The 13,667-nt window shown below is 27.2% G+C and overlaps 1 long non-coding RNA gene across 1 annotated transcript in view; it reads left to right on the top strand.

Annotated features, from left to right (window-relative positions):
* The window catches only part of LOC115033749, a 52,292-nt gene that overhangs the window by 8,302 nt on the left and 30,323 nt on the right, over positions 1–13,667 (top strand). Inside the window, exon 2 of the long non-coding RNA XR_003839057.1 lies at positions 9,493–9,725. This is a non-coding gene — a long non-coding RNA (uncharacterized LOC115033749). The remainder of the gene's footprint in view (positions 1–9,492; positions 9,726–13,667) is intronic.

Below are 13,667 nucleotides of genomic sequence, written 5' to 3'. Positions count from 1 at the left end.
GTACATAACATCATCATGAAATAATTTGTTTCTATCAAACAATTAACACAAAGTTGAATAGTTAAATAGTAAACTAATTAATATTTTAAATAACTTATAAAGTTAATTGAACATATAGCATAACAACATATAAACATATAGCTTATAAAATGTTAGAATTTTTTTTAAATTGTATAATATTTTACTATGATACCTAACATAAGTATTTTAAAAATTTTTTTTGAAAAAAGACTTCCACAACCGTCTCCGTTCTGAATAATTTCTTCTCATATGACGTAATGATTTACCATTGAATTCAAAATTAACTCACTAATTATGGTGACTTATTCAATGACGAGGTACACTTGACTCCAACTGTACTGCAGAGCGGTAACCTACATGCCCACCTTTTTTGTCTCAATTTTTTCAATTGTTAATTATGGACTGAGGGAATATCATGTGACTATATATTTAAATTACAATTACTAAATAACATATTTACAATCTGTTATAATAAATGTCTAGTTTATTTGATTCTTGTGGCAATTTATCTCATGGTACATTTTACTTTGTATTTTGTAAAGATAAATTAAATATTTACTTGGGCTTGTCTTTGTTTTTAATGTATTATTAATTAGTGGTGCAATTAAAAGTTATTAGCACCTCGGGGTAAAATGTATACTCCCATATATTTATACAAATATTCCATTATATTACACAATAGTTCAAATATCGTTGTCGTTAAAATTAGTCATTCCTAAAATGTTGCCCCCCAGCTAGTGCAATTGCCTCCTTTGTCTCATAAAATATGCTACTGTAATATTATATCCATACATTTAATTTAACATTCTTATTCTTTGATATGAAAATGACTTAAATAAATTATTTAAATACTATCATAATCAATAATATTAATATTTTTATAATTTATCACACATGTAAGATACATTTGGCAATTAATAATAAATTATTATATCATACAGTCTTAATTTTAACCATTATTTTATTTTAGTCTTTCATTTTTTTACATTTATATTTAATAATTAATTCTTTCGTTTTTACGATGATATTTTCATAAATAACAGGTACTTATTTCAAAATATCTGTAGTTTGAATTTAAATTTTATATGCAACTATATTGAGATGTGCTTAAAGATGAGCAATTAAAAAGAGTAATTCTATACATTTAATCGGCCTACGTTCAATTTTGTTTTGTCACGAATTCGTTTTTTATCGACTACCCACAGTAACATGAATTGTAAATTGTAATTAATAATGCTCGGAGATATTTTAAAGTTAATGGGCAGGGCTAACAAATTATTATCACGAATATTATACGATTAGAATATAATGACTTAATGAAATAAATAATGATTATATTCAGTTTATTTCTTGTACAACATTTAGTTGTAATATTACCATCTTGAAAAAATATTTATGTGGCATAACTGTATAAGTGCGGTAAGTCGTAATAAGTGTGACATATTAGTAGGCTGTGAAATAAATGTGCAGTACTCGTTTCTTAATAACACATCATATATTATGTATATTTGCTCAACATAATTTTAAATGTTATATAATAAATCATTTTATTTGTCAATAAATGTAATTTTTTATATTATACCTATTAGTACTCGGTGTATTATTATAGAATATAATTAATAATTACTTTTTAAATTAATATAAAATATGTTAACATTTTTCTCTCTGAATCTTATACTGTATAACTAACTCTAAATACAATTCGGTATAATTTGATTGAATTTAATTTGGTATTTTTGTTTATGTAAAATTGAGGTTGTAGTTCGGATATTTTACATAGGACTATAGGAGGATATACACAAATACCCTCTATTAGCATTACAATTACCTATTAAGCTTTGGGTGATTTATTTTAATGCCGAATCCGTGGTTTGGATTTACTTAAATCCTTAGTTACGTGTGTATAATTTTGTCTTAGTTTCGGTAATTCGGAATTCCTGTTTAAATGAGCTTATTCGTAATGGCCAATGGGTTAAAGGTCATATAAATGTTTATGTCTAGCAATGCAGTGGTTTGCACATTTATAAGGTTTTTGGCTTGATTTCGTTGTTTTGTTATGGGGTAAATTACACCTACTAAGGATAAATTGTCATTTGCCATATTCCAATTTTGACCCATGGGACTACAATATAAATTATATTAAAGATGTTTCTGAATATCACATCAATAATTATTAGAGCACTTTACTAAGCTAAGTGGATTATTATAAGATTCAAATCAATGTTTTGAATTAATATACTTATTTCTAACCATTGGCATAGATATTTAAAAAAATATCTATACATAGAAATATTATACATGATGATTATTATTTTAAAATTCATTGTTTTGAAGATTATGAGTTTTTTTCTATGTATTATACGCAATTTGTTGTTGTATTGTCCTTATTTTGTTTGTTATAAGTTACAACGATAAAATGCTACATATATATTATATAGGTATACAATATACAATTATACAATACTTAATCTTGTCGAGAAAGTGTTGTACATCTTCAAACTTAATAATGTACTTTTTTTGTGGTTCTCTTTCAGGTTTTTCTTGCAAAATTTTTTCAGCCATTTTTAATCGTGTGTCAATACTTAATCTTTCATCAAATATTGAAAAAGCAGAACACTCTTCATTCAAATACCACAAATATTTATGAATTTCATTATTGCTTTTTCTGCTACTTCTTTATCGTTTATTTTATAGAATTCCAATTTTTTTAGAAACATTATGTCATTCATTGGAGCTGTAATTGCGTCTGGAGTTAAAAACCATGAAACTGCATTATACATCATAGATTTTAAACTGCTTTATAGGTACCTATATTTTTAATTATATTGTGTAAACTCTTGACTAAAAATGTGGATTTAAATATTGGTCGGTCAGTTTTTATTTTATTAAAAAGCATTTAGGTTTAGATTAGTGTACCATCCATTTTATAGAGTAGGTACTCTCCATACCCTTCATACCTCTATAATCTTAGATTCTTAGATTGGCATGTATCTTGAAGTTTCAAAAAGCAAACATTTAAAAAAAATTCTAACTTCGAAATACCTAATGAGTGTTTGTTCCTAATCGTCATGTATATACGGTATACGCAATATGTATGAATAATTTAAGCTAAATTTTCTTTAAGTGTATATTGACTTATTTAGATTGTTATTTAAACAATATATGTATTAATAAATTTTCATATACATAACATTAACGTGACATTTTTAACATCTAAAATTATTCCCATAATTCAACAATGTTCATAGGGATTTAAGATATTGTTGGTTCTAGGCAGAGTTCTAGTTTTATTCTAGAGTTTGAATTTAAAGTTTAATTTTTATGATTATATTATAAATACGTACATATATCTGTTTACATTACATGTATATGTTTACTAGTTATTGCCTACTATAACAAATATTAAATTACCTAAATTAAGAAAATATGGGATGTTCTATTATAGGTAGGTACATTTTGACTTTAAGCCAGCATTTTTTGTTGAGAGTAAATTAGTAGGTACCTACCTAGTAATTATTTTTAACTTAATTGAAGACATTTTTAATCTCTTGATGACATTTTACGATTATCAAAATATAAATTTTAAATAATCTTTAAGATCTTGCAGCTTTGATTAATTGTTTAGTAATTATAATATATTATCATGGAAACAGTACCTAAGTATAAGTATATATCAAATAAGTTTTCTTGTTGGTTCTTAAATCAAAATTAAAATATTGATGTATAGACGTATAGCAATATACTTAGCTTTAAATAAAGTTATTTTTTAAATAATTTTAACAATAAATTGAAATATAACAATATTCCTCTACCTACTTAATTATATATTTTTATATGGTTCCTGCAGTATAATGTTTATTTTAATGATTAATAAATCATTATCCACAAATAAAATGTGTGTGATTCTACGCAGTCACCATTTTCCAGTGCTGTCGTCCGATTGCGTCATCCGGTTTCCAACTAGGTCCCACTCCACTGGGAGTGAAGACCGCACATGTCTCCTCTTGGAGAAGGGGGGTAGTATCATGCATATAGTGATATATACATAGATAAATAGATCACATGATCTCCCTACTACCCACTTGTGATAAGCATTGTCAAAGACCTTGAGGTCGTTTCAATGAACAAATATAGAAAAAAAAAAAATTATCAACAAATATATTATGTTAGTGGTGATTAAACGAGAAGGACGGATAGAAGAATATTATCTTTATTGGGGTAATTGTAAGCTCGGCCCCAGGAAAAAAATTTTTCAAAAGGCCTATTGTAAACTCGGCTTGTGTTTTTCTCAGGTAAAAATTAATTAAGTGTAAGCTCGGTCCGGGATTTTATCTAGTAACAATGATCGATGTGTAAACTCGGCGTGAATAAAAAATATATGTAGGTATGATATTTTTGAAAACCATTTAGCATTACCCAGAGGACACCATTTATATACCTTATCGTCCTCCAAAAATTATTTTCATTTTCATATTATTATTCATAGTATGAAATTCGTTAAGTAAATGTAAAATTATGTAAACATTTAAGTAATATGTTATAGCATTAAAAAATGTAAGTAAAATGTTATAGTATTAAAAAATGTAAGTAAAATATATTTGCAGATTAAATTATGTCGTGCTTATTATATTTTATTGGTCAAAATGATCTGGCTAATTTTACAACTGACCTTTTTTATTATCTTAAATTTTCGGGTCGATTTTATAATCTACCCATTTTACTACCTAAAATTTTCGGCCCGAGCTTATAAAAAAAATGTAACAGCCGGCCTAGTTTACATTTGCCCCTTTATTGATCCATCACTGTTAAAACAGATATTGTAAATTTTCTGTTTTTGACACCTACCTATTGATAAGTAATAAATTTATCTGACTGTCGTGTTTAAAAAAAAAAAATAATTTGCATCAAATTTCTGATATTAGGTTACAGCATTATTGAAAATATCTAGGAGTATAGGTACATATAATATTATGGAAGTATTGGTGTATTTTTAATCCGTTTTTTTGGAATGTGATAAGCAATTTAAAGTTTTACCACAAGAATATTATACTATATATACAGACATATTATGTTTATCATACAACTTACGTAATACCTGAAGGAATCAATGTTTTCTGATTTGTAGATGCAGTATCAAATTAAATTAAATTACTTATGTTAGACGTCAGTTGTAAGATTAGCGCAATACATATAAAAGGAAGCTAAGATTTTTCTCTAAAGCGTTAAGTCGCCCGGGCGGCCGCCTGTATTTTTTTTTAAATATAAAATATTTATAGTGCCTAAATATATATACGCACGTACATTTGTATATAATATTATATACGTCAAACACAAACGTGCAATATCGTTCCAGGTGGTTAGAGCTTTTTATGACGGTTGTACTGTGTTATTATTATTACGTGTGTGTTTAGGCGACGAATATTTGCACTAAGAGGGCGATAAAACGGCAGAAAACTCTCATGAATATTAAACCAGCGAGGACGATACGGACGTGACCCCCGCCTCATCATATCTTTTATGTGACCACCGCTGCCGTTGCCGTCGCCCAGGTCGAGATTCCGGATATTTCGGCAGTTATAACCCCACGGTCCCTACACACACACTTTGGCTTGAAAAGCACAACGATTCGTGTAGCCTACCTTTTCTCATTATTATAAAGCCGCTGATGCACTGAATGCACGTTCTCTCTTGCTCATATCCTCACCGCCATGGGTTTGTCGAAATCAATTTGTGGTAGCATTTTATCGACTTTGGTGACAAGATAATTAGTTTATACAAAACTTTGTAGAATGCCATACATTGTGAATTTAACGATGTACCTACTTGATTGGACTATAGCACCTATAAATGTTAGCTTTAAAATCATATCAGCTCATTGGATTTTGTTTATAGTTATTAATTGATAGTTAAATAAGCCACTTGTAAAGTTAAAATTATAATTACAGTATATAGGCGTATAAGTTTATTTTATTTAAATATTTTGATAACCATTGAGTTGAGGCACCTTCTACTCTATTTTATGCTGTATTGAGTAAGTACACGTTTTTGACAAATTGTTTAATTTTTCTTCAACACAAACATTTAAAAGTCGTAAAAATATATTTTTAAATTATACTTTTTATACTCTGGTTGATATTAACACAATAAACATGGTTATAACATGGTTATAAAAAACAATATATTATTTTGTTATTAGGCATACTAATTTATATCAAGCATATAAGCTTATATTGTATTGTTTCAACTTTAAATTTTGAAACAGCATTTAATAATAATATATTTTAAATTTGAAACAACTTATATTTTTCATAGAACTGACTTTACCTACCGTAATGTTATTCTTATAATATTATGTGGCTCACAATTAAAAAATAAAATTAATTAGGTTCTGAAAATTTTTTTGTGATTGTCGTATTGAATTGAATTAGGGAAAAACGTATTGTTTTAGTGAAATACCTATTGTATTTTTTCATTTCACGACGAGTTTAGATCTGATTTAATAGAATTAGTAATATTTTGTCGTTTTTTAGACATTATAAGTCCTTTATTTGTAATAAAAGGTAATTTTGTATTGTATTTATTAAAAGGTCTTTATGTACTTCTATAACAATATTTAAATTCCATACACTTTAAACATTTTTATCCATACCTTATTTTTATGAGATATCGTGTGCACAAAATTTTTTTTTGAATAATTTAATTTATATTTACTATTATTCTATATAAGCATAACCCATAATACAACACTATAGTGAATAAGCTCACGATAGTGAGTGACGAATGACCGAGTAACTGGCTGCAGCTACTGCAGTACGTTCCTACTTTTTAATCATTAGTAATTATTTTTAAAATTTGATGTAGGTATAGGTAACTATTTTTAATCTCGATAAAATGTTTTATATAGATTATTCTATTTTATTTTTATGCTTATATAATTACTTATAAATATTTTGAATATTAATCATAATTTTATTTGACATTCTTACTTTATACGTTTTATTATAAATGCTTGAGTTAAATTTATTACCTCAGCTTAATTTATGCATTAAAATGATAAAAATGGTATTAAAATAGTCTTTTAGTTGGTAATATACTAATATGCTTGGAAAAAATGAGCACTGAGAGGGTGATACATATATGTATATATATAGATATAGATATAGATATAGATATAGAGTGAACATTAAATAATTGGCCATCATCATAGTGTACGCTTTCTTGTCCTAGTAGTCATTATCAATCAAATGTATGGAGAGCTAGTTCCAGTTTAATCAAATTTTTGTATTATACGGTAAGTAAAAGAATAATGTTTAAAGTTGAAGTTTTTCGTGTGTTACTGTATGTAAAACATGCAAATGCATTATATTTAATTACTGGTTCTGAGAGATATAGCTTTATATATTTTGTATTAGGTACATGTTATTAGATACATGTCATTACAAAACGTAATTATACTTTTTCATCCCTACAGCTTGTACCTTATCTATAATTTACTCGATAATTTATTTACTTAAAGTTACGATAAGTGAAAATGTGATTTGTATCATCTTATTTTTGTTAGAAATTTATTTGTGACCAAAGTCTATATTAACCTAGGTACGATTGATTACTAGTTAAAATTGGTGAGTTAATATTGGTTTTATGATCTGACTGTTTTAAATTAGTAAGAAGAAGTAATGTTAATGCAGTTTCCTACATGTCAGCTGCATTGAAAAAAACTAGCTATAATCTTCGTGAAGCACACCGTGTATGTCTACTTATCGTATCTACACGTCTATATTGACTGCTGATATTTATTATTTTTTATATGTTTTTATATGTAGTTATATAGGTATTTAAAAATTAATAATTTAGTGTTGGATAAACTTGTATACAATTTATTTATAATGTTAAGGTTTTTAAATTATTTATCTATTATATCACATTCAGATTTAAAAAATTTTCAAGTATACCTATTCATTTATATTATTTATTATGTACATTGTAATATTATAATAACCGGAATAATAACTAAATATTTTTAGGTGATAAATAATATTTACTGTAGTAAATTAGAAAATAAAAACTTACATACAAAAGTAAAAAACTATACATCGGTAGGTACCTATCGCATTAAATTTAAAATGTTTTGTAATTATTTATTATTAAATTTCCTTTTATTTGTGTTAATACATTGTTAAGTTTGACATTATATATATAACAAATACAATTATATTAAATATACACACAGGAAATATTTGTTACGAATTAAAATAATAACTGTCCCTACTTTTATACGTTTAAATATTATTCGTCACCTCATTATTATTCTACTTTGTTTTTGTCCAAATGTAGGTTGTATCGACCTTTCCAATGTTGAGAATTTAACCAAATATATAAGAGGGCGCATTTGTCATTTCCCAATCAATGTCCCATTGATCTATGGCTTACTTTGTCGTAATGTAGTTACTGATAGAGTTGGTTAATTTTCACCGAAACCGCGACATTTTTCATTGTCAAACTACCCTAATGTCGTTCCCTCTTTTCGTCTCTCGAATTCAAGACCCTCCAATTGCAAGTCTGTCCTGTATATGATGGAGGGGATTCTAAATTCATTTTACATGATTTATTTAAGTACAGTTAGTCATAATATTTAACTACATTATGCAGATAAATGGAATATTATACTTATAGTAATTTGTTAGTAAATATGGTTTTGTTTTTAAGTAAGTAATACTATTAAAATATCGTAGGTACATAATGTAAGTACTATATTTTGAAGTTCGGTTATATTGTATTAATACTGTTGTATCGGAATATTCAGAAATAAATAGTTGTTTTATCATAAATTATCTGTTAAGAACCTGCCTATTAATTTAAGATATATGATATAGATATTTATATCAATAGTGATTATTGCTTGGATTATTGCTATTCACGCAGGCTGTAGTAAATAGAATACTTTATCTATGTCCGTGGCAACTTGCATTGCCATAGTTGGACAGGTACTAATACCATTATTGTTTTCACTATATATTATTTTACGAAATTTTTTTCGGACATTTCTAATAATACCTAAATTACTCATAGATATAATTATAAAATATCCTCAAATATAAACACCATCTCTGCTAAGACTCGTTTTTCATTGGGTATACAAAGATTTATTACTATATTCGAATTTAGCACATTCAAAACAGTACCCTTTTCAATGTCGATTGCACTCGTAACTATTATACTATATGCAGTAGAGTGACTTCCCGTTTTTTTTTGTTTTTTGTTTAGTATTTTCTCTTTATTTTCAGTTAGTATTATATGAGTCGAAGTACCTTCACTGGACGGTTTCTTACCTCAAGACACTCAAGCTATTGCACTTAATTTAATAAAAACATACCTTATGCTTATTGTACTTTTTTTTTTAGTATAGATTGTATAAATTCTTAATTAAAAAAAAAAAAAAAATATTATATGAATTATAATTTGTTGTTATAGATGCTCAAAATTATCATCTCCGACTACGGTAGTTAAATCTTAGAGATATGGATGCTGATCCTCTGTGTGGTTTGTCTGATTGTTCATCTACGTCGGTTCGGTCGTCGTGGAGCAGTTCGGCAGCAGAAAACAGCGAGGACGAATGGCGGCATCACGTGAATGAGTTGCGGTGGTACATCGATCCGCCATTAATGCAGAATGGCGATACTGTCAAACACGTCAGTAAATACGAGGTAAGTTAAACTAATATAGAGGAAAAGATAATTGAAAACGAAAGCGTAAACGACCCTATAGTCAGTTGGTAGGACAGATCGACAAATTTATGGTTTAAGTCATAAAACGTCTCTGGCTATAATTTATTTTTGTATTCATCTTCCACAAAGAGGATTTTTTCCGTGTTTTATATCAAAAAGACGTGAAATGTATGTAGAAGGTTTTAACCATTTCGATATTCTCTTGGGACCATGGTGGTAAAAGGACCTTCTTCGATCTTTTTATGGCTGCCAAGAACGAAGAAAAGTTTGTAAAGCATAAAAACTAAAATAAACAAAAAACGATTTCTCACTTACCTATTATGTGTATCATACTCTTATCAAACAGTTTGTAATAACTAATGAATAAAATTTAATCTAATTTTTTGTGAAATTTGAATTGGCCTGGCTGGTTCATATTTTATTGGCGTGGATGAATGAAGATATCGTTTTTCTTCCTTAATAATGGACGATTTTTTTACCTTCGAGCGGTACAGCATCAATCATGTTATGTAATCCTCATGTTGTGTAGGTTTTAGTCAGTTATTTATTTATTTATTTTTTGATGGATGTAAAACGTCAGTGTATATTTTCTCGCCTCTATCAAGGTTGTAGACCTCTGAATATTTTTGACGTCACTAAAAAAAAAAATTAATATTTTAAGAAAAAAGTTTCGTGTGAATATATTTTAGACTTTTAAATAATATTTTTTATGTACTTAAACATTAATTTATAAATATACAAGTAATATAATTTGAAATTTCTAGATATTTGGTGTTTAATTAAATTGAACTATACTATATACGCACTTATATGTGTATATACTATATATATACTGCAGTATATACATTGAATATATATGTTATATTAGTTATGGTTTTATAATTTTTATAATGTGAGGATTATTATGTGTTAAAAACACAGTTAGTAGTTTTGTAGAACACATAACTAATCTATAACAGGTAAATAAATATCCTTATGATTTTGTTTACTTGTCATGGGACATTATTAATGGTAACAAAACTAGTTTTTAACATATTTTATTAATAATTAAAAACTTTTATAACTATTATTCAAATATAATATGTAGCTTATCATCAGAGTACCTATATACCTACTCTTATTTTCCCTTTACGACTATTGGATAAACGTAGTTTAAAACTTCACTGTTGTGTAATGGATAAGTTATTTGATAAACGAATTGTCCAGTAGGTATATAATATATATATAGTATGTAATGGAATTGTCGTACACAGACAAAAGTTTTTAATACGATTGTCATTGTATAGTATGCAGTAAAACAAGTTAAACAACTTTCTCACTTCATTTGCAATTTAAAGTAAAGGAATTTTTAGCTTAGGTAGGTATTTACTCGTATTTATATTTTATTGACGTATTATTTGATCATAATATTTAATGTTTGTACTACTTAAGGGACATAATGAAGTATACATGAAAATTACGATAGTATCAGTCGCGCATCCGACACCGAGAAAATAATAATAATACGACACGCAATAACGTATTATAATAGGTATCACACATTAGTAATTTTAGCATATTATATTATGGATATAGATACTGCATTATAAGCGTAGTTATGTGATGGTTATTATTACCAAATAAGCTCCCTAATTCATTATCATTTTTAGATTATGGCCATGATAATCTCCCAAATATTTTATTTAGAGATGCATCGGTGTTCTCGCATTTAACAATTGCAGAGTTGATAATCAGTATACGATTTCGTACACTATAATTCACATAGAAATCAATTTATCAAATTATCACATTATTTCTATAATATAACATATTATTTTAGTTGTTACTACCTACACATTGAACTCGCAAGCAAGTCACTTTGTGAAGTCTCAGAGTTATTATTATAATGTATTTTTTTAACATCCAATGTAAATCACAATTAGTAGTTATACGTATCTAGTAATTATGCGATGTCACATTTGAGTCTTAAAATACAATTGTTATGATATCATATGATTACTTGTATGCACATAGGGCAACTATTGATCAATTATAAATATTTTGATAGTGAAATAATGTTAGTTTAATATTTTTCTGTGTAAAAGTATTTTTAAAGCTTGTTTTATATTTTTCCAAAAAATGCTTTCACAAATTGTTATTTTTTAGACACATTTACAAATGGTTGTGCCTATGAAATTAATAAATTATTAATTTTAGATTTGTCAACAATATTATTATATGTTTTGTTTTAAGTATCTTCATACGTACAAACAAGTGGTAAAATTAAAATAGTTATATTTGATCACGTTCAAAAAAATAAATACATTGGGGGTAGAATTTGTAAGGGTGATTCAGATACCCTTAGGGTGTATGATAATAATATGGTATATTAAATGGCATTTCATTCAAGTTTGAATTTTATTACTCTCCAACTTCCGTTCCATCACGTATTTGATGAAGGGGTATACTTTTTTCTACTTGTATAATTCTGTAGAATGATTTAGGTTGGAAACTTACACTTATACACTATATTCCAAAAATATAATTGTATTTATCAATCGATAAAGGGAAGACGTATGCTATATTTACATTATTTTATTTTATTGCAAATTCGATAATTTTATAATTTGTTAATAGTTGATTAATTGTATTTATATGCGTTGTTAATTTTGAACTTCAGAAAATTAAATTGAAAACCATTTTGATTATATTTTCTCTATTATATTACTAATGTAATAAAACCGCAGAAGACGTAATAGATAGTCATGTAATAATGGCCATGACCATCGTTGGTCTTCTCGAGCTGTTGATTAGTTTTGATGTAATGTATTGGACTTAAACGATAACAGTAAATATCCCCAGGGTCATTTACAGCGGGATACGCGTTCCTGCCATTGTAGGTATGTATCCTTAGATAGCCATTAAAACAGAGAGCTACAAAACTTTCCCCGACTAGTCGTACGCGTCGCGCTTATTACATGTCACTGCTATGATGAGCAACAATTTCTCGTGGACATTATTTTGTTCGCGCCCTTACGAAGGCGACCATTGATTGTGGTAGTAGAAAATGGAAAATTCATTACAACCAATGGATTTCTTTTGAAATATTACTAGAAATCAGCAAGGGAAGTGAATACTATTAGTAGGTAGTCGGGGTGCTATTGTACAATAGACTTAGGTTAGGGGTGGTAAACCAAGTGCGTCTCTGGTTAAATTGTAATTTTCCCATGTCCTTTTCTGTGCGTGTTTATTTTATTATGCCTGCCAACACCGCCGCGTGTTTATACGTATATAGGTATGTATTAAGGATTTCCAATTTTCTAGAAATTACCGATGATGATGGTTATTTTTAAATAGTGTAATTCTTGTGCTTATATTGTTTATTATTCTATTTATCCTCGTATAATAGTTGGTAATTATACTCTAAGTATTTGTTGGTTATAAATATATAACAGATTTTAAAATCCTATAAATTATTTTTAAAAGAGGTTATAATTGATATTTTTTATTCATTTATTTTAATAATATTGGGGATTCTATTGTCCTGCGCATCCTATAAAGAATTAATACATTACAAAAATATTTAAAAATATATTAGTTATTACTCTAGTTTCATGCTATATAAATATACCTTTATAAAATAGGTGTTATTTTCATAAAAATCACCTTTGTATTATAATAATGTTATTATTGTTTAGAAATTGATACTTTGCTGGCTTTATTATTCCAGTGTTTTATTTCTTGAGGCAGCTATTTCATTATCCAAAAAATAAGTTTTAACAGAATACATTTAACTCTTTACTGAAACGATAACTTACCCGTCCATGTTAATTAAACATATCCACGCTCATAAAGTTTGTAGAGTTATTTTGTAGTTCGTGTAAGTGCTACGGTATATTTACTTTATTAGTCATTGTTTTGTGCATAATTATTACGGTTATA

Source organism: Acyrthosiphon pisum, chromosome A1 (assembly GCF_005508785.2).
Source record: "Acyrthosiphon pisum isolate AL4f chromosome A1, pea_aphid_22Mar2018_4r6ur, whole genome shotgun sequence".
NCBI classification, from domain to species: Eukaryota; Metazoa; Arthropoda; class Insecta; order Hemiptera; family Aphididae; genus Acyrthosiphon; species Acyrthosiphon pisum.
The sequence above is the reverse complement of the archived record's forward strand: the minus strand, read 5'-3'. Positions and strand labels throughout refer to the sequence as shown.